This window comes from Pleurodeles waltl, chromosome 1_1 (genome assembly GCF_031143425.1).
Source record: "Pleurodeles waltl isolate 20211129_DDA chromosome 1_1, aPleWal1.hap1.20221129, whole genome shotgun sequence".
Classification (NCBI taxonomy): Eukaryota; Metazoa; Chordata; class Amphibia; order Caudata; family Salamandridae; genus Pleurodeles; species Pleurodeles waltl.
This window is the reverse complement of record NC_090436.1, coordinates 757,808,120-757,833,186: the sequence shown is the minus strand read 5'-3', so window position 1 is coordinate 757,833,186 and position 25,067 is coordinate 757,808,120.

The following is a 25,067-nucleotide window of genomic DNA, read 5'->3' as shown; positions in this document are numbered from 1 at the left end:
CTGGGTGGAAGGAAATTCGTGGCTCCTCTCAGATTCCAGAACTTTCTGCCACAGAAATGTGAGGAACATGTGTTTTTTTAGCCAAATTTTGAGGTTTGCAAAGGATTCTGGGTAACAGAACCTGGTCCGAGCCACACAAGTCACCCCATCTTGGATTCCCCTAGGTCTCTAGTTTTCAGAAATGCACAGGTTTGGTAGGTTTCCCTAGGTGGCGGCTGAGCTACAAGCCAAAATCTACAGGTAGGCACTTTGCAAAAAACACCTCTGTTTTCCTTCACAAATTTGGATGCGTCCACTTTGCGCTTTGGGGCGTTTTCTGTCGCGGGCGCTAGGCCTACCCACACAAGTGAGGTATCATTTTTATCGGGAGACGTGGGGGAACGCTGGTTGGAAGGAAATTCGTGGCTCCTCTCAGATTCCAGAACTTTCTGCCACAGAAATGTGAGGAACATGTGTTTTTTTAGCCAAATTTTGAGGTTTGCAAAGGATTCTGGGTAACAGAACCTGGTCAGAGCCACACAAGTCACCCCATCTTTGATTCCCCTAGGTCTCTAGTTTTCAGAAATGCACAGGTTTGGTAGGTTTCCCTAGGTGGCGGCTGAGCTACAGGCCAAAATCTACAGGTAGGCACTTTGCAAAAAACACCTCTGTTTTCCTTCACAAATTTGGATGCGTCCACTTTGCGCTTTGGGGCGTTTTCTGTCGCGGGCGCTAGGCCTACCCACACAAGTGAGGTATAATTTTTATCGGGAGACGTGGGGGAACGCTGGGTGGAAGGAAATTTGTGGCTCCTCTCAGATTCAGAACTTTCTGCCACAGAAATGTTAGGAACATGTGTTTTTTTAGCCAAATTTTGAGGTTTGCAAAGGATTCTGGGTAATAGAACCTGGTCCGAGCCACACAAGTCACCCCATCTTGGATTCCCCTAGGTCTCTAGTTTTCAGAAATGCACCGGTTTAGTAGGTTTCCCTAGGTGGCGGCTGAGCTACAAGCCAAAATCTACAGGTAGGCACTTTGCAAAAAACACCTCTGTTTTCCTTCACAAATTTGGATGCGTCCACTTTGCGCTTTGGGGCGTTTCCTGTCGCGGGCGCTAGGCCTACCCACACAAGTGAGGTATCATTTTTATCGGGAGACGTGGGGGAACGCTGGGTGGAAGGACATTTGTGGCTCCTCTCAGATTCAGAACTTTCTGCCACAGAAATGTTAGGAACATGTGTTTTTTTAGCCAAATTTTGAGGTTTGCAAAGGATTCTGGGTAATAGAACCTGGTCCGAGCCACACAAGTCACCCCATCTTGGATTCCCCTAGGTCTCTAGTTTTCAGAAATGCACAGGTTTAGTAGGTTTCACTAGGTGGTGGCTGAGCTACAAGCCAAAATCTACAGGTAGGCACTTTGCAAAAAACACCTCTGTTTTCCTTCACAAATTTGGATGCGTCCACTTTGCGCTTTGGGGCGTTTCCTGTCGCGGGCGCTAGGCCTACCCACACAAGTGAGGTATCATTTTTATCGGGAGACGTGGGGGAACGCTGGGTGGAAGGACATTTGTGGCTCCTCTCAGATTCCAGAACTTTCTGCCACAGAAATGTTAGGAACATGTGTTTTTTTAGCCAAATTTTGAGGTTTGCAAAGGATTCTGGGTAACAGAACCTGGTCCGAGCCACACAAGTCACCCCATCTTGGATTACCCTAGGTCTCTAGTTTTCAGAAATGCACAGGTTTGGTAGGTTTCCCTAGGTGGCGGCTGAGCTACAGGCCAAAATCTACAGGTAGGCACTTTGCAAAAAACACCTCTGTTTTCCTTCAAAAATTTGGCTGTGTCCACGTTGCGCTTTGGGGCGTTTCCTGTCACGGGCGCTAGGCCTACGCACACAAGTGAGGTATCATTTTTATCGGGAGACGTGGGGGAACGCTGGGTGGAAGGAAATTCGTGGCTCCTCTCAGATTCCAGAACTTTCTGCCACAGAAATGTGAGGAACATGTGTTTTTTTAGCCAAATTTTGAGGTTTGCAAAGGATTCTGGGTAACAGAACCTGGTCCGAGCCACACAAGTCACCCCATCTTGGATTCCCCTAGGTCTCTAGTTTTCAGAAATGCACAGGTTTGGTAGGTTTCCCTAGGTGGCGGCTGAGCTACAAGCCAAAATCTACAGGAAGGCACTTTGCAAAAAACACCTCTGTTTTCCTTCACAAATTTGGATGCGTCCACTTTGCGCTTTGGGGCGTTTTCTGTCGCGGGCGCTAGGCCTACCCACACAAGTGAGGTATCATTTTTATCGGGAGACGTGGGGGAACGCTGGTTGGAAGGAAATTCGTGGCTCCTCTCAGATTCCAGAACTTTCTGCCACAGAAATGTGAGGAACATGTGTTTTTTTAGCCAAATTTTGAGGTTTGCAAAGGATTCTGGGTAACAGAACCTGGTCAGAGCCACACAAGTCACCCCATCTTTGATTCCCCTAGGTCTCTAGTTTTCAGAAATGCACAGGTTTGGTAGGTTTCCCTAGGTGGCGGCTGAGCTACAGGCCAAAATCTACAGGTAGGCACTTTGCAAAAAACACCTCTGTTTTCCTTCACAAATTTGGATGCGTCCACTTTGCGCTTTGGGGCGTTTTCTGTCGCGGGCGCTAGGCCTACCCACACAAGTGAGGTATAATTTTTATCGGGAGACGTGGGGGAACGCTGGGTGGAAGGAAATTTGTGGCTCCTCTCAGATTCAGAACTTTCTGCCACAGAAATGTTAGGAACATGTGTTTTTTTAGCCAAATTTTGAGGTTTGCAAAGGATTCTGGGTAATAGAACCTGGTCCGAGCCACACAAGTCACCCCATCTTGGATTCCCCTAGGTCTCTAGTTTTCAGAAATGCACCGGTTTAGTAGGTTTCCCTAGGTGGCGGCTGAGCTACAAGCCAAAATCTACAGGTAGGCACTTTGCAAAAAACACCTCTGTTTTCCTTCACAAATTTGGATGCGTCCACTTTGCGCTTTGGGGCGTTTCCTGTCGCGGGCGCTAGGCCTACCCACACAAGTGAGGTATCATTTTTATCGGGAGACGTGGGGGAACGCTGGGTGGAAGGACGTTTGTGGCTCCTCTCAGATTCAGAACTTTCTGCCACAGAAATGTTAGGAACATGTGTTTTTTTAGCCAAATTTTGAGGTTTGCAAAGGATTCTGGGTAATAGAACCTGGTCCGAGCCACACAAGTCACCCCATCTTGGATTCCCCTAGGTCTCTAGTTTTCAGAAATGCACAGGTTTAGTAGGTTTCACTAGGTGGTGGCTGAGCTACAAGCCAAAATCTACAGGTAGGCACTTTGCAAAAAACACCTCTGTTTTCCTTCACAAATTTGGATGCGTCCACTTTGCGCTTTGGGGCGTTTCCTGTCGCGGGCGCTAGGCCTACCCACACAAGTGAGGTATCATTTTTATCGGGAGACGTGGGGGAACGCTGGGTGGAAGGACATTTGTGGCTCCTCTCAGATTCCAGAACTTTCTGCCACAGAAATGTTAGGAACATGTGTTTTTTTAGCCAAATTTTGAGGTTTGCAAAGGATTCTGGGTAACAGAACCTGGTCCGAGCCACACAAGTCACCCCATCTTGGATTACCCTAGGTCTCTAGTTTTCAGAAATGCACAGGTTTGGTAGGTTTCCCTAGGTGGCGGCTGAGCTACAGGCCAAAATCTACAGGTAGGCACTTTGCAAAAAACACCTCTGTTTTCCTTCAAAAATTTGGCTGTGTCCACGTTGCGCTTTGGGGCGTTTCCTGTCACGGGCGCTAGGCCTACGCACACAAGTGAGGTATCATTTTTATCGGGAGACGTGGGGGAACGCTGGGTGGAAGGAAATTCGTGGCTCCTCTCAGATTCCAGAACTTTCTGCCACAGAAATGTGAGGAACATGTGTTTTTTTAGCCAAATTTTGAGGTTTGCAAAGGATTCTGGGTAACAGAACCTGGTCCGAGCCACACAAGTCACCCCATCTTGGATTCCCCTAGGTCTCTAGTTTTCAGAAATGCACAGGTTTGGTAGGTTTCCCTAGGTGGCGGCTGAGCTACAAGCCAAAATCTACAGGTAGGCACTTTGCAAAAAACACCTCTGTTTTCCTTCACAAATTTGGATGCGTCCACTTTGCGCTTTGGGGCGTTTTCTGTCGCGGGCGCTAGGCCTACCCACACAAGTGAGGTATCATTTTTATCGGGAGACGTGGGGGAACGCTGGTTGGAAGGAAATTCGTGGCTCCTCTCAGATTCCAGAACTTTCTGCCACAGAAATGTGAGGAACATGTGTTTTTTTAGCCAAATTTTGAGGTTTGCAAAGGATTCTGGGTAACAGAACCTGGTCAGAGCCACACAAGTCACCCCATCTTTGATTCCCCTAGGTCTCTAGTTTTCAGAAATGCACAGGTTTGGTAGGTTTCCCTAGGTGGCGGCTGAGCTACAGGCCAAAATCTACAGGTAGGCACTTTGCAAAAAACACCTCTGTTTTCCTTCACAAATTTGGATGTGTCCACGTTGCGCTTTGGGGCGTTTCCTGTCACGGGCGCTAGGCCTACGCACACAAGTGAGGTATCATTTTTATCGGGAGACGTGGGGGAACGCTGGGTGGAAGGAAATTCGTGGCTCCTCTCAGATTCCAGAACTTTCTGCCACAGAAATGTGAGGAACATGTGTTTTTTTAGCCAAATTTTGAGGTTTGCAAAGGATTCTGGGTAACAGAACCTGGTCCGAGCCACACAAGTCACCCCATCTTGGATTCCCCTAGGTCTCTAGTTTTCAGAAATGCACAGGTTTGGTAGGTTTCCCTAGGTGGCGGCTGAGCTACAAGCCAAAATCTACAGGAAGGCACTTTGCAAAAAACACCTCTGTTTTCCTTCACAAATTTGGATGCGTCCACTTTGCGCTTTGGGGCGTTTTCTGTCGCGGGCGCTAGGCCTACCCACACAAGTGAGGTATCATTTTTATCGGGAGACGTGGGGGAACGCTGGTTGGAAGGAAATTCGTGGCTCCTCTCAGATTCCAGAACTTTCTGCCACAGAAATGTGAGGAACATGTGTTTTTTTAGCCAAATTTTGAGGTTTGCAAAGGATTCTGGGTAACAGAACCTGGTCAGAGCCACACAAGTCACCCCATCTTTGATTCCCCTAGGTCTCTAGTTTTCAGAAATGCACAGGTTTGGTAGGTTTCCCTAGGTGGCGGCTGAGCTACAGGCCAAAATCTACAGGTAGGCACTTTGCAAAAAACACCTCTGTTTTCCTTCACAAATTTGGATGCGTCCACTTTGCGCTTTGGGGCGTTTTCTGTCGCGGGCGCTAGGCCTACCCACACAAGTGAGGTATAATTTTTATCGGGAGACGTGGGGGAACGCTGGGTGGAAGGAAATTTGTGGCTCCTCTCAGATTCAGAACTTTCTGCCACAGAAATGTTAGGAACATGTGTTTTTTTAGCCAAATTTTGAGGTTTGCAAAGGATTCTGGGTAATAGAACCTGGTCCGAGCCACACAAGTCACCCCATCTTGGATTCCCCTAGGTCTCTAGTTTTCAGAAATGCACCGGTTTAGTAGGTTTCCCTAGGTGGCGGCTGAGCTACAAGCCAAAATCTACAGGTAGGCACTTTGCAAAAAACACCTCTGTTTTCCTTCACAAATTTGGATGCGTCCACTTTGCGCTTTGGGGCGTTTCCTGTCGCGGGCGCTAGGCCTACCCACACAAGTGAGGTATCATTTTTATCGGGAGACGTGGGGGAACGCTGGGTGGAAGGACGTTTGTGGCTCCTCTCAGATTCAGAACTTTCTGCCACAGAAATGTTAGGAACATGTGTTTTTTTAGCCAAATTTTGAGGTTTGCAAAGGATTCTGGGTAATAGAACCTGGTCCGAGCCACACAAGTCACCCCATCTTGGATTCCCCTAGGTCTCTAGTTTTCAGAAATGCACAGGTTTAGTAGGTTTCACTAGGTGGTGGCTGAGCTACAAGCCAAAATCTACAGGTAGGCACTTTGCAAAAAACACCTCTGTTTTCCTTCACAAATTTGGATGCGTCCACTTTGCGCTTTGGGGCGTTTCCTGTCGCGGGCGCTAGGCCTACCCACACAAGTGAGGTATCATTTTTATCGGGAGACGTGGGGGAACGCTGGGTGGAAGGACATTTGTGGCTCCTCTCAGATTCCAGAACTTTCTGCCACAAAAATGTTAGGAACATGTGTTTTTTTAGCCAAATTTTGAGGTTTGCAAAGGATTCTGGGTAACAGAACCTGGTCCGAGCCACACAAGTCACCCCATCTTGGATTACCCTAGGTCTCTAGTTTTCAGAAATGCACAGGTTTGGTAGGTTTCCCTAGGTGGCGGCTGAGCTACAGGCCAAAATCTACAGGTAGGCACTTTGCAAAAAACACCTCTGTTTTCCTTCAAAAATTTGGCTGTGTCCACGTTGCGCTTTGGGGCGTTTCCTGTCACGGGCGCTAGGCCTACGCACACAAGTGAGGTATCATTTTTATCGGGAGACGTGGGGGAACGCTGGGTGGAAGGAAATTCGTGGCTCCTCTCAGATTCCAGAACTTTCTGCCACAGAAATGTGAGGAACATGTGTTTTTTTAGCCAAATTTTGAGGTTTGCAAAGGATTCTGGGTAACAGAACCTGGTCCGAGCCACACAAGTCACCCCATCTTGGATTCCCCTAGGTCTCTAGTTTTCAGAAATGCACAGGTTTGGTAGGTTTCCCTAGGTGGCGGCTGAGCTACAAGCCAAAATCTACAGGTAGGCACTTTGCAAAAAACACCTCTGTTTTCCTTCACAAATTTGGATGCGTCCACTTTGCGCTTTGGGGCGTTTTCTGTCGCGGGCGCTAGGCCTACCCACACAAGTGAGGTATCATTTTTATCGGGAGACGTGGGGGAACGCTGGTTGGAAGGAAATTCGTGGCTCCTCTCAGATTCCAGAACTTTCTGCCACAGAAATGTGAGGAACATGTGTTTTTTTAGCCAAATTTTGAGGTTTGCAAAGGATTCTGGGTAACAGAACCTGGTCAGAGCCACACAAGTCACCCCATCTTTGATTCCCCTAGGTCTCTAGTTTTCAGAAATGCACAGGTTTGGTAGGTTTCCCTAGGTGGCGGCTGAGCTACAGGCCAAAATCTACAGGTAGGCACTTTGCAAAAAACACCTCTGTTTTCCTTCACAAATTTGGATGTGTCCACGTTGCGCTTTGGGGCGTTTCCTGTCGCGGGCGCTAGGCCTACCCACACAAGTGAGGTATAATTTTTATCGGGAGACGTGGGGGAACGCTGGGTGGAAGGAAATTTGTGGCTCCTCTCAGATTCCAGAACTTTCTGCCACAGAAATGTTAGGAACATGTGTTTTTTTAGCCAAATTTTGAGGTTTGCAAAGGATTCTGGGTAACAGAACCTGGTCCGAGCCACACAAGTCACCCCATCTTGGATTACCCTAGGTCTCTAGTTTTCAGAAATGCACAGGTTTGGTAGGTTTCCCTAGGTGGCGGCTGAGCTACAGGCCAAAATCTACAGGTAGGCACTTTGCAAAAAACACCTCTGTTTTCCTTCAAAAATTTGGCTGTGTCCACTTTGCGCTTTGGGGCGTTTCCTGTCACGGGCGCTAGGCCTACGCACACAAGTGAGGTATCATTTTTATCGGGAGACGTGGGGGAACGCTGGGTGGAAGGAAATTCGTGGCTCCTCTCAGATTCCAGAACTTTCCGCCACAGAAATGTGAGGAACATGTGTTTTTTTAGCCAAATTTTGAGGTTTGCAAAGGATTCTGGGTAACAGAACCTGGACCGAGCCACACAAGTCACCCCATCTTGGATTCCCCTAGGTCTCTATTTTTCTGAAATGCACAGGTTTGGTAGGTTTCCCTAGGTGGTAGCTGAGCTACAAGCCAAAATCTACAGGTAGGCACTTTGCAAAAAACACCTCGGTTTTCCTTCAAAAATTTGGCTGTGTCCACGTTGCGCTTTGGGGCGTTTCCTGTCACGGGCGCTAGGCCTACGCACACAAGTGAGGTATCATTTTTATCGGGAGACGTGGGGGAACGCTGGGTGGAAGGAAATTCGTGGCTCTTCTCAGATTCCAGAACTTTCTGCCACAGAAATGTGAGGAACATGTGTTTTTTTAGCCAAATTTTGAGGTTTGCAAAGGATTCTGGGTAACAGAACCTGGTCCGAGCCACACAAGTCACCCCATCTTGGATTCCCCTAGATCTCTAGTTTTCATAAATGCACAGGTTTGGTAGGTGTCCCTAGGTGGCGGCTTAGCTACAAGCCAAAATCTACAGGTTGGCACTTTGCAAAAAACACCTCTGTTTTCCTTCACAAATTTGGATGTGTCCACTTTGCGCTTTCGGGCGTTTTCGGTCGCGGGCGCTAGGCCTACCCACACAAGTGAGGTATCATTTTTATCGGGAGACGTGGGGGAACGCTGGGTGGAAGGAAATTTGTGGCTCCTCTCAGATTCCAGAACTTTCTGCCACAGAAATGTTAGGAACATGTGTTTTTTTAGCCAAATTTTGAGGTTTGCAAAGGATTCTGGGTAACAGAACCTGGTCCGAGCCACACAAGTCACCCCATCTTAGATTCCCCAAGGTCTCTAGTTTTCAGAAATGCACAGGTTTGGTAGGTTTCCCTAGGTGCCGGCTGAGCTACAGGCCAAAATCTACAGGTAGGCACTTTGCAAAAAACACCTCTGTTTTCCTTCAAAAATTTGGCTGTGTCCACATTGCGCTTTGGGGCGTTTCCTGTCACGGGCGCTAGGCCTACGCACACAAGTGAGGTATCATTTTTATCGGGAGACGTGGGGGAACGCTGGGTGGAAGGAAATTCGTGGCTCCTCTCAGATTCCAGAACTTTCTGCCACAGAAATGTGAGGAACATGTGTTTTTTTAGCCAAATATTGAGGTTTGCAAAGGATTATGGGTAACAGAACCTGGTCCGAGCCACACAAGTCACCCCATCTTGCATTCCCCTAGGTCTCTAGTTTTCAGAAATGCACAGGTTTGGTAGGTTTCTCTAGGTGGCGGCTGAGCTACAGTCCAAAATCTACAGGTAGGCACTTTGCAAAAAACACCTCTGTTTTCCTTCAAAAATTTGGATGTGTCCACGTTGCGCTTTGGGGCGTTTCCTGTCACGGGCGCTAGGCCTACGCACACAAGTGAGGTATCATTTTTATCAGGAGACGTGGGGGAACGCTGGGTGGAAGGAAATTCGTGGCTCCTCTCAGATTCCAGAACTTTCTGCCACAGAAATGTGAGGAACATGTGTTTTTTTAGCCAAATTTTGAGGTTTGCAAAGGATTCTGGGTAACAGAACCTGGTCCGAGCCACACAAGTCACACCATCTTGGATTCCCCTAGGTCTCTAGTTTTCAGAAATGCACAGGTTTGGTAGGTTTCCCTAGGTGTCGGCTGAGCTACAAGCCAAAATCTACAGGTAGGCACTTTGCAAAAAACACCTCTGTTTTCCTTCACAAATTTGGATGCGTCCACTTTGCGCTTTGGGGCGTTTTCTGTCGCGGGCGCTAGGCCTACCCACACAAGTGAGGTATAATTTTTATCGGGAGACGTGGGGGAATGCTGGTTGGAAGGAAATTCGTGGCTCCTCTCAGATTCCAGAACTTTCTGCCACAGAAATGTGAGGAACATGTGTTTTTTTAGCCAAATTTTGAGGTTTGCAAAGGATTCTGGGTAACAGAACCTGGTCCGAGCCACACAAGTCACCCCATCTTGGATTCCCCTAGGTCTCTAGTTTTCAGAAATGCACAGGTTTGGTAGGTTTCCCTAGGTGGCGGCTGAGCTACAGGCCAAAATCTACAGGTAGGCACTTTGCAAAAAACACCTCTGTTTTCCTTCACAAATTTGGATGTGTCCACGTTGCGCTTTGGGGCGTTTCCTGTCGCGGGCGCTAGGCCTACCCACACAAGTGAGGTATCATTTTTATCGGGAGACGTGGGGGAACGCTGGGTGGAAGGAAATTCGTGGCTCCTCTCAGATTCCAGAACTTTCTGCCACAGAAATGTGAGGAACATGTGTTTTTTTAGCCACATTTTGAGGTTTGCAAAGGATTCTGGGTAACAGAACCTGGTCCGAGCCACACAAGTCACCCCATCTTATATTCCCCTAGGTCTCTAGTTTTCAGAAATGCACAGGTTTGGTAGGTTTCCCTAGGTGGCGGCTGAGCTACAGGCCAAAATCTACAGGTAGGCACTTTGCAAAAAACACCTCTGTTTTCCTTCACAAATTTGGATGCGTCCACTTTGCGCTTTGGGGCGTTTCCTGTCGCGGGCGCTAGGCCTACCCACACAAGTGAGGTATCATTTTTATCGGGAGACGTGGGGGAACGCTGGGTGGAAGGACATTTGTGGCTCCTCTCAGATTCCAGAACTTTCTGCCACAGAAATGTTAGGAACATGTGTTTTTTTAGCCAAATTTTGAGGTTTGCAAAGGATTCTGGGTAACAGAACCTGGTCCGAGCCACACAAGTCACCCCATCTTGGATTACCCTAGGTCTCTAGTTTTCAGAAATGCACAGGTTTGGTAGGTTTCCCTAGGTGGCGGCTGAGCTACAGGCCAAAATCTACAGGTAGGCACTTTGCAAAAAACACCTCTGTTTTCCTTCAAAAATTTGGCTGTGTCCACGTTGCGCTTTGGGGCGTTTCCTGTCACGGGCGCTAGGCCTACGCTCACAAGTGAGGTATCATTTTTATCGGGAGACGTGGGGGAACGCTGGGTGGAAGGAAATTCGTGGCTCCTCTCAGATTCCAGAACTTTCCGCCACAGAAATGTGAGGAACATGTGTTTTTTTAGCCAAATTTTGAGGTTTGCAAAGGATTCTGGGTAACAGAACCTGGACCGAGCCACACAAGTCACCCCATCTTGGATTCCCCTAGGTCTCTAGTTTTCAGAAATGCACAGGTTTGGTAGGTTTCCCTAGGTGGTAGCTGAGCTACAAGCCAAAATCTACAGGTAGGCACTTTGCAAAAAACACCTCGGTTTTCCTTCAAAAATTTGGCTGTGTCCACGTTGCGCTTTGGGGCGTTTCCTGTCACGGGCGCTAGGCCTACGCACACAAGTGAGGTATCATTTTTATCGGGAGACGTGGGGGAACGCTGGGTGGAAGGAAATCCGTGGCTCTTCTCAGATTCCAGAACTTTCTGCCACAGAAATGTGAGGAACATGTGTTTTTTTAGCCAAATTTTGAGGTTTGCAAAGGATTCTGGGTAACAGAACCTGGTCCGAGCCACACAAGTCACCCCATCTTGGATTCCCCTAGATCTCTAGTTTTCAGAAATGCACAGGTTTGGTAGGTGTCCCTAGGTGGCGGCTGAGCTACAAGCCAAAATCTACAGGTAGGCACTTTGCAAAAAACACCTCTGTTTTCCTTCACAAATTTGGATGCGTCCACTTTGCGCTTTCGGGCGTTTTCTGTCGCGGGCGCTAGGCTTACCCACACAAGTGAGGTATCATTTTTATCGGGAGACGTGGGGGAACGCTGGGTGGAAGGAAATTTGTGGCTCCTCACAGATTCCAGAACTTTCTGCCACAGAAATGTTAGGAACATGTGTTTTTTTAGCCAAATTTTGAGGTTTGCAAAGGATTCTGGGTAACAGAACCTGGTCCGAGCCACACAAGTCACCCCATCTTGGATTCCCCAAGGTCTCTAGTTTTCAGAAATGCACAGGTTTGGTAGGTTTCCCTAGGTGGCGGCTGAGCTACAGGCCAAAATCTACAGGTAGGCACTTTGCAAAAAACACCTCTGTTTTCCTTTAAAAATTTGGCTGAGTCCACATTGCGCTTTGGGGCGTTTCCTGTCACGGGCGCTAGGCCTACGCACACAAGTGAGGTATCATTTTTATCGGGAGACGTGGGGAAACGCTGGGTGGAAGGAAATTCGTGGCTCCTCTCAGATTCCAGAACTTTCTGCCACAGAAATGTGAGGAACATGTGTTTTTTTAGCCAAATATTGAGGTTTGCAAAGGATTATGGGTAACAGAACCTGGTCCGAGCCACACAAGTCACCCCATCTTGGATTCCCCTAGGTCTCTAGTTTTCAGAAATGCACAGGTTTGGTAGGTTTCCCTAGGTGGCGGCTGAGCTACAGTCCAAAATCTACAGGTAGGCACTTTGCAAAAAACACCTCTGTTTTCCTTCAAAAATTTGGATGTGTCCACGTTGCGCTTTGGGGCGTTTCCTGTCACGGGCGCTAGGCCTACGCACACAAGTGAGGTATAATTTTTATCGGGAGACGTGGGGGAACGCTGGGTGGAAGGAAATTCGTGGCTCCTCTCAGATTCCAGAACTTTCTGCCACAGAAATGTGAGGAACATGTGTTTTTTTAGCCAAATTTTGAGGTTTGCAAAGGATTCTGGGTAACAGAACCTGGTCCGAGCCACACAAGTCACCCCATCTTGGATTCCCCTAGGTCTCTAGTTTTCAGAAATGCACAGGTTTGGTAGGTTTCCCTAGGTGGCGGCTGAGCTACAAGCCAAAATCTACAGGTAGGCACTTTGCAAAAAACACCTCTGTTTTCCTTCACAAATTTGGATGCGTCCACTTTGCGCTTTGGGGCGTTTTCTGTCGCGGGCGCTAGGCCTACCCACACAAGTGAGGTATCATTTTTATCGGGAGACGTGGGGGAATGCTGGTTGGAAGGAAATTCGTGGCTCCTCTCAGATTCCAGAACTTTCTGCCACAGAAATGTGAGGAACATGTGTTTTTTTAGCCAAATTATGAGGTTTGCAAAGGATTCTGGGTAACAGAACCTGGTCCGAGCCACACAAGTCACCCCATCTTGGATTCCCCAAGGTCTCTAGTTTTCAGAAATGCACAGGTTTGGTAGGTTTCCCTAGGTGGCGGCTGAGCTACAGGCCAAAATCTACAGGTAGGCACTTTGCAAAAAACACCTCTGTTTTCCTTCAAAAATTTGGCTGTGTCCACGTTGCGCTTTGGGGCGTTTCCTGTCACGGGCGCTAGGCCTACGCACACAAGTGAGGTATCATTTTTATCGGGAGACGTGGGGGAACGCTGGGTGGAAGGAAATTCGTGGCTCCTCTCAGATTCCAGAACTTTCTGCCACAGAAATGTGAGGAACATGTGTTTTTTTAGCCAAAAGTTTGAGGTTTGCAAAGGATTCTGGGTAACAGAACCTGGTCCGAGCCACACAAGTCACCCCATCTTATATTCCCCTAGGTCTCTAGTTTTCAAAATTGCACAGGTTTGGTAGGTTTCCCTAGGTGGCGGCTGAGCTACAGGCCAAAATCTACAGGTAGGCACTTTGCAAAAAACACCTCTGTTTTCCTTCACAAATTTGGATGCGTCCACTTTGCGCTTTGGGGCGTTTTCTGTCGCGGGCGCTAGGCCTACCCACACAAGTGAGGTATCATTTTTATCGGGAGACGTGGGGGAACGCTGGCTGGAAGGACATTTGTGGCTCCTCTCAGATTCCAGAACTTTCTGCCACAGAAATGTTAGGAACATGTGTTTTTTTAGCCAAATTTTGAGGTTTGCAAAGGATTCTGGGTAACAGAACCTGGTCCGAGCCACACAAGTCACCCCATCTTGGATTACCCTAGGTCTCTAGTTTTCAGAAATGCACAGGTTTGGTAGGTTTCCCTAGGTGGCGGCTGAGCTACAGGCCAAAATCTACAGGTAGGCACTTTGCAAAAAACACCTCTGTTTTCCTTCAAAAATTTGGCTGTGTCCACGTTGCGCTTTGGGGCGTTTCCTGTCACGGGCGCTAGGCCTACGCACACAAGTGAGGTATCATTTTTATCGGGAGACGTGGGGGAACGCTGGGTGGAAGGAAATTCGTGGCTCCTCTCAGATTCCAGAACTTTCCGCCACAGAAATGTGAGGAACATGTGTTTTTTTAGCCAAATTTTGAGGTTTGCAAAGGATTCTGGGTAACAGAACCTGGACCGAGCCACACAAGTCACCCCATCTTGGATTCCCCTAGGTCTCTAGTTTTCAGAAATGCACAGGTTTGGTAGGTTTCACTAGGTGGTAGCTGAGCTACAAGCCAAAATCTACAGGTAGGCACTTTGCAAAAAACACCTCGGTTTTCCTTAAAAAATGTGGCTGTGTCCACGTTGCGCTTTGGGGCGTTTCCTGTCACGGGCGCTAGGCCTACGCACACAAGTGAGGTATCATTTTTATCGGGAGACGTGGGGGAACGCTGGGTGGAAGGAAATTCGTGGCTCTTCTCAGATTCCAGAACTTTCTGCCACAGAAATGTGAAGAACATGTGTTTTTTTAGCCAAATTTTGAGGTTTGCAAAGGATTCTGGGTAACAGAACCTGGTCCGAGCCACACAAGTCACCCCATCTTGGATTCCCCTAGATCTCTAGTTTTCAGAAATGCACAGGTTTGGTAGGTGTCCCTAGGTGGCGGCTGAGCTACAAGCCAAAATCTACAGGTAGGCACTTTGCAAAAAACACCTCTGTTTTCCTTCACAAATTTCGATGCGTCCACTTTGCTCTTTCGGGCGTTTTCTGTCGCGGGCGCTAGGCCTACCCACACAAGTGAGGTATCATTTTTATCGGGAGACGTGGGGGAACGCTGGGTGGAAGGAAATTTGTGGCTCCTCTCAGATTCCAGAACTTTCTGCCACAGAAATGTGAGGAACATGTGTTTTTTTAGCCAAATTTTGAGGTTTGCAAAGGATTCTGGGTAACAGAACCTGGTCCGAGCCACACAAGTCACCCCATCTTGGATTCCCCTAGATCTCTAGTTTTCAGAAATGCACAGGTTTGGTAGGTGTCCCTAGGTGGTGGCTGAGCTACAAGCCAAAATCTACAGGTAGACACTTTGCAAAAAACACCTCTGTTTTCCTTCACAAATTTGGATGCGTCCACTTTGCTCTTTCGGGCGTTTTCTGTCGTGGGCGCTAGGCCTACCCACACAAGTGAGGTATCATTTTTATCGGGAGACGTGGGGGAACGCTGGGTGGAAGGAAATTTGTGGCTCCTCTCAGATTCCAGAACTTTCTGCCACAGAAATGTTAGGAACATGTGTTTTTTTAGCCAAATTTTGAGGTTTGCAAAGGATTCTGGGTAACAGAACCTGGTCCGAGCCACACAAGTCACCCCATCTTGGATTCCCCAAGGTCTCTAGTTTTCAGAAATGCACAGGTTTGGTAGGTTTCCCTAGGTGGCGGCTGAGCTACAGGCCAAAATCTACAGGTAGGCACTTTGCAAAAAACACCTCTGTTTTCCTTCAAAAATTTGGCTGTGTCCACATTGCGCTTTGGGGCGTTTTCTGTCACGGGCGCTAGGCCTACGCACACAAGTGAGGTATCATTTTTATCGGGAGACGTGGGGGAACGCTGGGTGGAAGGAAATTCGTGGCTCCTCTCAGATTCCAGAACTTTCTGCCACAGAAATGTTAGGAACATGTGTTTTTTTAGCCAAATTTTGAGGTTTGCAAAGGATTCTGGGTAACAGAACCTGGTCCGAGCCACACAAGTCACCCCATCTTGGATTCCCCAAGGTCTCTAGTTTTCAGAAATGCACAGGTTTGGTAGGTTTCCCTAGGTGGCGGCTGAGCTACAGGCCAAAATCTACAGGTAGGCACTTTGCAAAAAACACCTCTGTTTTCCTTCAAAAATTTGGCTGTGTCCACATTGCGCTTTGGGGCGTTTCCTGTCACGGGCGCTGGGCCTACGCACACAAGTGAGGTATCATTTTTATCGGGAGACGTGGGGGAACGCTGGGTGGAAGGAAATTCGTGGCTCCTCTCAGATTCCAGAACTTTCTGCCACAGAAATGTGAGGAACATGTGTTTTTTTAGCCAAATTTTGAGGTTTGCAAAGGATTCTGGGTAACAGAACCTGGTCCGAGCCACACAAGTCACCCCATCTTGGATTCCCCTAGGTCTCTAGTTTTCAGAAATGCACAGGTTTGGTAGGTTTCCGTAGGTGGCGGCTGAGCTACAAGCCAAATCTACAGGTAGGCACTTTGCAAAAAACACCTCTGTTTTCCTTCACAAATTTGGATGCGTCCACTTTGCGCTTTGGGGCGTTTTCTGTCGCGGGCGCTAGGCCTACCCACACAAGTGAGGTATCATTTTTATCGGGAGACGTGGGGGAATGCTGGTTGGAAGGAAATTCGTGGCTCCTCTCAGATTCCAGAACTTTCTGCCACAGAAATGTGAGGAACATGTGTTTTTTTAGCCAAATTTTGAGGTTTGCAAAGGATTCTGGGTAACAGAACCTGGTCCGAGCCACACAAGTCACCCCATCTTGGATTCCCCTAGGTCTCTAGTTTTCAGAAATGCACAGGTTTGGTAGGTTTCCCTAGGTGGTAGCTGAGCTACAAGCCAAAATCTACAGGTAGGCACTTTGCAAAAAACACCTCGGTTTTCCTTCAAAAATTTGGCTGTGTCCACGTTGCGCTTTGGGGCGTTTCCTGTCACGGGCGCTAGACCTACGCACACAAGTGAGGTATCATTTTTATCGGGAGACGTGGGGGAACGCTGGGTGGAAGGAAATTCGTGGCTCTTCTCAGATTCCAGAACTTTCTGCCACAGAAATGTGAGGAACATGTGTTTTTTTAGCCAAATTTTGAGGTTTGCAAAGGATTCTGGGTAACAGAACCTGGTCCGAGCCACACAAGTCACCCCATCTTGGATTCCCCTAGATCTCTAGTTTTCAGAAATGCACAGGTTTGGTAGGTGTCCCTAGGTGGCGGCTGAGCTACAAGCCAAAATCTACAGGTAGGCACTTTGCAAAAAACACCTCTGTTTTCCTTCACAAATTTGGATGCGTCCACTTTGCTCTTTCGGGCGTTTTCTGTCGCGGGCGCTAGGCCTACCCACACAAGTGAGGTATCATTTTTATCGGGAGACGTGGGGGAACGCTGGGTGGAAGGAAATTTGTGGCTCCTCTCAGATTCCAGAACTTTCTGCCACAGAAATGTGAGGAACATGTGTTTTTTTAGCCAAATTTTGAGGTTTGCAAAGGATTCTGGGTAACAGAACCTGGTCCGAGCCACACAAGTCACCCCATGTTGGATTCCCCTAGATCTCTAGTTTTCAGAAATGCACAGGTTTGGTAGGTGTCCCTAGGTGGCGGCTGAGCTACAAGCCAAAATCTACAGGTAGGCACTTTGCAAAAAACACCTCTGTTTTCCTTCACAAATTTGGATGCGTCCACTTTGCGCTTTGGGGCGTTTTCTGTCGCGGGCGCTAGGCCTACCCACACAAGTGAGGTATCATTTTTATCGGGAGACGTGGGGGAATGCTGGTTGGAAGGAAATTCGTGGCTCCTCTCAGATTCCAGAACTTTCTGCCACAGAAATGTGAGGAACATGTGTTTTTTTAGCCAAATTTTGAGGTTTGCAAAGGATTCTGGGTAACAGAACCTGGTCCGAGCCACACAAGTCACCCCATCTTGGATTCCCCTAGGTCTCTAGTTTTCAGAAATGCACAGGTTTGGTAGGTTTACCTAGGTGGCGGCTGAGCTACAGGCCAAAATCTACAGGTAGGCACTTTGCAAAAAACACCTCTGTTTTCCTTCACAAATTTGGATGTGTCCACGTTGCGCTTTGGGGCGTTTCCTGTCGCGGGCGCTAGGCCTACCCACACAAGTGAGGTATCATTTTTATCGGGAGACGTGGGGGAACGCTGGGTGGAAGGAAATTCGTGGCTCCTCTCAGATTCCAGAACTTTCTGCCACAGAAATGTGAGGAACATGTGTTTTTTTAGCCAAATTTTGAGGTTTGCAAAGGATTCTGGGTAACAGAACCTTGTCCGAGCCACACAAGTCACCCCATCTTGGATTCCCCTAGGTCTCTAGTTTTCAGAAATGCACAGGTTTGGTAGGTTTCCCTCGGTGGCGGCTGAGCTACAGGCCAAAATCTACAGGTAGGCACTTTGCAAAAAACACCTCTGTTTTCCTTCACAAATTTGGATGTGTCCACGTTGCGCTTTGGGGCGTTTCCTGTCGCGGGCGCTAGGCCTACCCACACAAGTGAGGTATCATTTTTATCGGGAGACGTGGGGGAACGCTGGGTGGATGGAAATTCGTGGCTCCTCTCAGATTCCAGAACTTTCTGCCACAGAAATGTGAGGAACATGTGTTTTTTTAGCCAAATTTTGAGGTTTGCAAAGGATTCTGGGTAACAGAACCTGGTCCGAGCCACACAAGTCACCCCATCTTATATTCCCCTAGGTCTCTAGTTTTCAGAAATGCACAGGTTTGGTAGGTTTCCCTAGGTGGCGGCTGAGCTACAGGCCAAAATCTACAGGTAGGCACTTTGCAAAAAACACCTCTGTTTTCCTTTACAAATTTGGATGCGTCCACTTTGCGCTTTGGGGCGTTTTCTGTCGCGGGCGCTAGGCCTACCCACACAAGTGAGGTATCATTTTTATCGGGAGACGTGGGGGAACGCTGGGTGGAAGGAAATTTGTGGCTCCTCTCAGATTCAGAACTTTCTGCCACAGAAATGTTAGGAACATGTGTTTTTTTAGCCAAATTTTGAGGTTTGCAAAGGATTCTGGGTAATAGAACCTGGTCCGAGCCACACAAGTCACCCCATCTTGGATTCCCCTAGGTCTCTAGTTTTCAGAAATGCACAGGTTTGGTAGGTTTCCCTAGGTGGCGGCTGAGCTACAAGCCAAAATCTACAGGTAGGCACTTTGCAAAAAACACCTCTGTTTTCCTTCACAAATTTGGATGCGTCCACTTTGCGCTTTGGGGCGTTTTCTGTCGCGGGCGCTAGGCCTACCCACACAAGTGAGGTATCATTTTTATCGGGAGACGTGGGGGAACGCTGGGTGGAAGGACATTTGTGGCTCCTCTCAGATTCCAGAACTTTCTGCCACAGAAATGTTAGGAACATGTGTTTTTTTAGCCAAATTTTGAGGTTTGCAAAGGATTCTGGGTAACAGAACCTGGTCCGAGCCACACAAGTCACCCCATCTTGGATTACCCTAGGTCTCTAGTTTTCAGAAATGCACAGGTTTGGTAGGTTTCCCTAGGTGGCGGCTGAGCTACAGGCCAAAATCTACAGGTAGGCACTTTGCAAAAAACACCTCTGTTTTCCTTCACAAATTTGGATGTGTCCACGTTGCGCTTTGGGGCGTTTCCTGTCGCGGGCGCTAGGCCTACCCACACAAGTGAGGTATAATTTTTATCGGGAGACATGGGGGAACGCTGGGTGGAAGGAAATTTGTGGCTCCTCTCAGATTCCAGAACTTTCTGCCACAGAAATGTTAGGAACATGTGTTTTTTTAGCCAAATTTTGAGGTTTGCAAAGGATTCTGGGTAACAGAACCTGGTCCGGGCCACACAAGTCACCCCATCTTGGATTACCCTAGGTCTCTAGTTTTCAGAAATGCACAGGTTTGGTAGGTTTCCCTAGGTGCTGGCTGAGCTACAGGCCAAAATCTACAGGTAGGCACTTTGCAAAAAACACCTCTGTTTTCCTTAAAAAATTTGGCTGTGTCCACGTTGCGCTTTGGGGCGTTTCCTGTCACGGGCGCTAGGCCTACGCACACAAGTGAGGTATCATTTTTATCGGGAGACGTGGGGGAACGCTGGGTGGAAGGAAATTCGTTGCTCCTCTCAGATTCCAGAACTTTCTGCCACAGAAATGTGAGGAACATGTGTTTTTTTAGCCAAATTTTGAGGTTTGCAAAGGATTCTGGGTAACAGAACCTGGTCCGAGCCACACAAGTCACCCCATCTTGGATTCCCCTAGGTCTCTAGTTTTCAGAAATGCACAGGTTTGGTAGGTTTCCCTAGGTGGCGGCTGAGCTACAAGCCAAAATCTACAGGTAGGCACTTTGCAAAAAACACCTCTGTTTTCCTTCACAAATTTGGATGCGTCCACTTTGCGCTTTGGGGCGTCTTCTGTCGCGGGCGCTAGGCCTACCCACACAAGTGAGGTATCATTTTTATCGGGAGACGTGGGGGAACGCTGGGTGGAAGGAAATTCGTGGCTCTTCTCAGATTCCAGAACTTTCTGCCACAGAAATGTGAGGAACATGTGTTTTTTTAGCCAAATTTTGAGGTTTGCAAAGGATTCTGGGTAACAGAACCTGGTCCGAGCCACACAAGTCACCCCATCTTGGATTCCCCTAGATCTCTAGTTTTCAGAAATGCACAGGTTTGGTAGGTGTCCCTAGGTGGCGGCTGAGCTACAAGCCAAAATCTACAGGTAGGCACTTTCCAAAAAACACCTCTGTTTTCCTTCACAAATTTGGATGCGTCCACTTTGCGCTTTCGGGCGTTTTCTGTCGCGGGCGCTAGGCCTACCCACACAAGTGAGGTATCATTTTTATCGGGAGACGTGGGGGAACGCTGGGTGGAAGGAAATTTGTGGCTCCTCTCAGATTCCAGAACTTTCTGCCACAGAAATGTTAGGAACATGTGTTTTTTTAGCCAAATTTTGAGGTTTGCAAAGGATTCTGGGTAACAGAACCTGGTCCGAGCCACACAAGTCACCCCATCTTGGATTCCCCAAGGTCTCTAGTTTTCATAAATGCACAGGTTTGGTAGGTTTCCCTAGGTGGCGGCTGAGCTACAGGCCAAAATCTACAGGTAGGCACTTTGCAAAAAACACCTCTGTTTTCCTTCAAAAATTTGGCTGTGTCCACATTGCGCTTTGGGGCGTTTCCTGTCACGGGCGCTAGGCCTACGCACACAAGTGAGGTATCATTTTTATCGGGAGACGTGGGGGAACGCTGGGTGGAAGGAAATTCGTGGCTCCTCTCAGATTCCAGAACTTTCTGCCACAGAAATGTGAGGAACATGTGTTTTTTTAGCCAAATTTTGAGGTTTGCAAAGGATTATGGGTAACAGAACCTGGTCCGAGCCACACAAGTCACCCCATCTTGGATTCCCCTAGGTCTCTAGTTTTCAGAAATGCACAGGTTTGGTAGGTTTCCCTAGGTGGCGGCTGAGCTACAGGCCAAAATCTACAGGTAGGCACTTTGCAAAAAACACCTCTGTTTTCCTTCAAAAATTTGGATGTGTCCACGTTGCGCTTTGGGGCGTTTCCTGTCACGGGCGCTAGGCCTACGCACACAAGTGAGGTATCATTTTTATCGGGAGACGTGGGGGAACGCTGGGTGGAAGGAAATTCGTGGCTCCTCTCAGATTCCAGAACTTTCTGCCACAGAAATGTGAGGAACATGTGTTTTTTTAGCCAAATTTTGAGGTTTGCAAAGGATTCTGGGTAACAGAACCTGGTCCGAGCCACACAAGTCACCCCATCTTGGATTCCCCTAGGTCTCTAGTTTTCAGAAATGCACAGGTTTGGTAGGTTTACCTAGGTGGCGGCTCAGCTACAGGCCAAAATCTACAGGTAGGCACTTTGCAAAAAACACCTCTGTTTTCCTTCACAAATTTGGATGTGTCCACGTTGCGCTTTGGGGCGTTTCCTGTCGCGGGCACTAGGCCTACCCACACAAGTGAGGTATCATTTTTATCGGGAGACGTGGGGGAACGCTGGGTGGAAGGAAATTCGTGGCTCCTCTCAGATTCCAGAACTTTCTGCCACAGAAATGTGAGGAACATGTGTTTTTTTAGCCAAATTTTGAGGTTTGCAAAGGATTCTGGGTAACAGAACCTTGTCCGAGCCACACAAGTCACCCCATCTTGGATTCCCCTAGGTCTCTAGTTTTCAGAAATGCACAGGTTTGGTAGGTTTCCCTCGGTGGCGGCTGAGCTACAGGCCAAAATCTACAGGTAGGCACTTTGCAAAAAACACCTCTGTTTTCCTTCACAAATTTGGATGTGTCCACGTTGCGCTTTGGGGCGTTTCCTGTCGCGGGCGCTAGGCCTACCCACACAAGTGAGGTATCATTTTTATCGGGAGACGTGGGGGAACGCTGGGTGGATGGAAATTCGTGGCTCCTCTCAGATTCCAGAACTTTCTGCCACAGAAATGTGAGGAACATGTGTTTTTTAAGCCAAATTTTGAGGTTTGCAAAGGATTCTGGGTAACAGAACCTGGTCCGAGCCACACAAGTCACCCCATCTTATATTCCCCTAGGTCTCTAGTTTTCAGAAATGCACAGGTTTGGTAGGTTTCCCTAGGTGGCGGCTGAGCTACAGGCCAAAATCTACAGGTAGGCACTTTGCAAAAAACACCTCTGTTTTCCTTCACAAATTTGGATGCGTCCACTTTGCGCTTTGGGGCGTTTTCTGTCGCGGGCGCTAGGCCTACCCACACAAGTGAGGTATCATTTTTATCGGGAGACGTGGGGGAACGCTGGGTGGAAGGAAATTTGTGGCTCCTCTCAGATTCAGAACTTTCTGCCACAGAAATGTTAGGAACATGTGTTTTTTTAGCCAAATTTTGAGGTTTGCAAAGGATTCTGGGTAATAGAACCTGGTCCGAGCCACACAAGTCACCCCATCTTGGATTCCCCTAGGTCTCTAGTTTTCAGAAATGCAAAGGTTTGGTAGGTTTCCCTAGGTGGCGGCTGAGCTACAAGCCAAAATCTACAGGTAGGCACTTTGCAAAAAACACCTCTGTTTTCCTTCACAAATTTGGATGCGTCCACTTTGCGCTTTGGGGCGTTTTCTGTCGCGGGCGCTAGGCCTACCCACACAAGTGAGGTATCATTTTTATCGGGAGACGTGGGGGAACGCTGGGTGGAAGGAAATTTGTGGCTCCTCTCAGATTCCAGAACTTTCTGCCACAGAAATGTTAGGAACATGTGTTTTTTTAGCCAAATTTTGAGGTTTGCAAAGGATTCTGGGTAACAGAACCTGGTCCGGGCCACACAAGTCACCCCATCTTGGATTACCCTAGGTCTCTAGTTTTCAGAAATGCACAGGTTTGGTAGGTTTCCCTAGGTGGCGGCTGAGCTACAGGCCAAAATCTACAGGTAGGCACTTTGCAAAAAACACCTCTGTTTTCCTTCAAAAATTTGGCTGTGTCCACATTGCGCTTTGGGGCGTTTCCTGTCACGGGCGCTGGGCCTACGCACACAAGTGAGGTATCATTTTTATCGGGAGACGTGGGGGAACGCTGGGTGGAAGGAAATTCGTGGCTCCTCTCAGATTCCAGAACTTTCTGCCACAGAAATGTGAGGAACATGTGTTTTTTTAGCCAAATTTTGAGGTTTGCAAAGGATTCTGGGTAACAGAACCTGGTCCGAGCCACACAAGTCACCCCATCTTGGATTCCCCTAGGTCTCTAGTTTTCAGAAATGCACAGGTTTGATAGGTTTCCCTAGGTGGCGGCTGAGCTACAGGCCAAAATCTACAGGTAGGCACTTTGCAAAAAACACCTCTGTTTTCCTTCACAAATTTGGATGCGTCCACATTGCGCTTTGGGGCGTTTCCTGTCACGGGCGCTGGGCCTACGCACACAAGTGAGGTATCATTTTTATCGGGAGACGTGGGGGAACGCTGGGTGGAAGGAAATTCGTGGCTCCTCTCAGATTCCAGAACTTTCTGCCACAGAAATGTGAGGAACATGTGTTTTTTTAGCCAAATTTTGAGGTTTGCAAAGGATTCTGGGTAACAGAACCTGGTCCGAGCCACACAAGTCACCCCATCTTGGATTCCCCTAGGTCTCTAGTTTTCAGAAATGCACAGGTTTGGTAGGTTTCCCTAGGTGGCGGCTGAGCTACAGGCCAAAATCTACAGGTAGGCACTTTGCAAAAAACACCTCTGTTTTCCTTCACAAATTTGGATGCGTCCACTTTGCGCTTTGGGGCGTCTTCTGTCGCGGGCGCTAGGCCTACCCACACAAGTGAGGTATCATTTTTATCGGGAGACGTGGGGGAACGCTGGGTGGAAGGAAATTTGTGGCTCCTCTCAGATTCCAGAACTTTCTGCCACAGAAATGTTAGGAACATGTGTTTTTTTAGCCAAATTTTGAGGTTTGCAAAGGATTCTGGGTAACAGAACCTGGTCCGAGCCACACAAGTCACCCCATCTTGGATTCCCCAAGGTCTCTAGTTTTCAGAAATGCACAGGTTTGGTAGGTTTCCCTAGGTGGCGGCTGAGCTACAGGCCAAAATCTACAGGTAGGCACTTTGCAAAAAACACCTCTGTTTTCCTTCAAAAATTTGGCTGTGTCCACATTGCGCTTTGGGGCGTTTCCTGTCACGGGCGCTGGGCCTACGCACACAAGTGAGGTATCATTTTTATCGGGAGACGTGGGGGAACGCTGGGTGGAAGGAAATTCGTGGCTCCTCTCAGATTCCAGAACTTTCTGCCACAGAAATGTGAGGAACATGTGTTTTTTTAGCCAAATTTTGAGGTTTGCAAAGGATTCTGGGTAACAGAACCTGGTCCGAGCCACACAAGTCACCCCATCTTGGATTCCCCTAGGTCTCTAGTTTTCAGAAATGCACAGGTTTGGTAGGTTTCCCTAGGTTGCGGCTGAGCTACAAGCCAAAATCTACAGGTAGGCACTTTGCAAAAAACACCTCTGTTTTCCTTCACAAATTTGGATGCGTCCACTTTGCGCTTTGGGGCGTTTTCTGTCGCGGGCGCTAGGCCTACCCACACAAGTGAGTTATCATTTTTATCGGGAGACGTGGGGGAATGCTGGTTGGAAGGAAATTCGTGGCTCCTCTCAGATTCCAGAACTTTCTGCCACAGAAATGTGAGGAACATGTGTTTTTTTAGCCAAATTTTGAGGTTTGCAAAGGATTCTGGGTAACAGAACCTGGTCCGAGCCACACAAGTCACCCCATCTTGGATTCCCCTAGGTCTCTAGTTTTCAGAAATGCACAGGTTTGGTAGGTTTACCTAGGTGGCGGCTGAGCTACAGGCCAAAATCTACAGGTAGGCACTTTGCAAAAAACACCTCTGTTTTCCTTCACAAATTTGGATGTGTCCACGTTGCGCTTTGGGGCGTTTCCTGTCGCGGGCACTAGGCCTACCCACACAAGTGAGGTATCATTTTTATCGGGAGACGTGGGGGAACGCTGGGTGGAAGGAAATTCGTGGCTCCTCTCAGATTCCAGAACTTTCTGCCACAGAAATGTGAGGAACATGTGTTTTTTTAGCCAAATTTTGAGGTTTGCAAAGGATTCTGGGTAACAGAACCTTGTCCGAGCCACACAAGTCACCCCATCTTGGATTCCCCAAGGTCTCTAGTTTTCAGA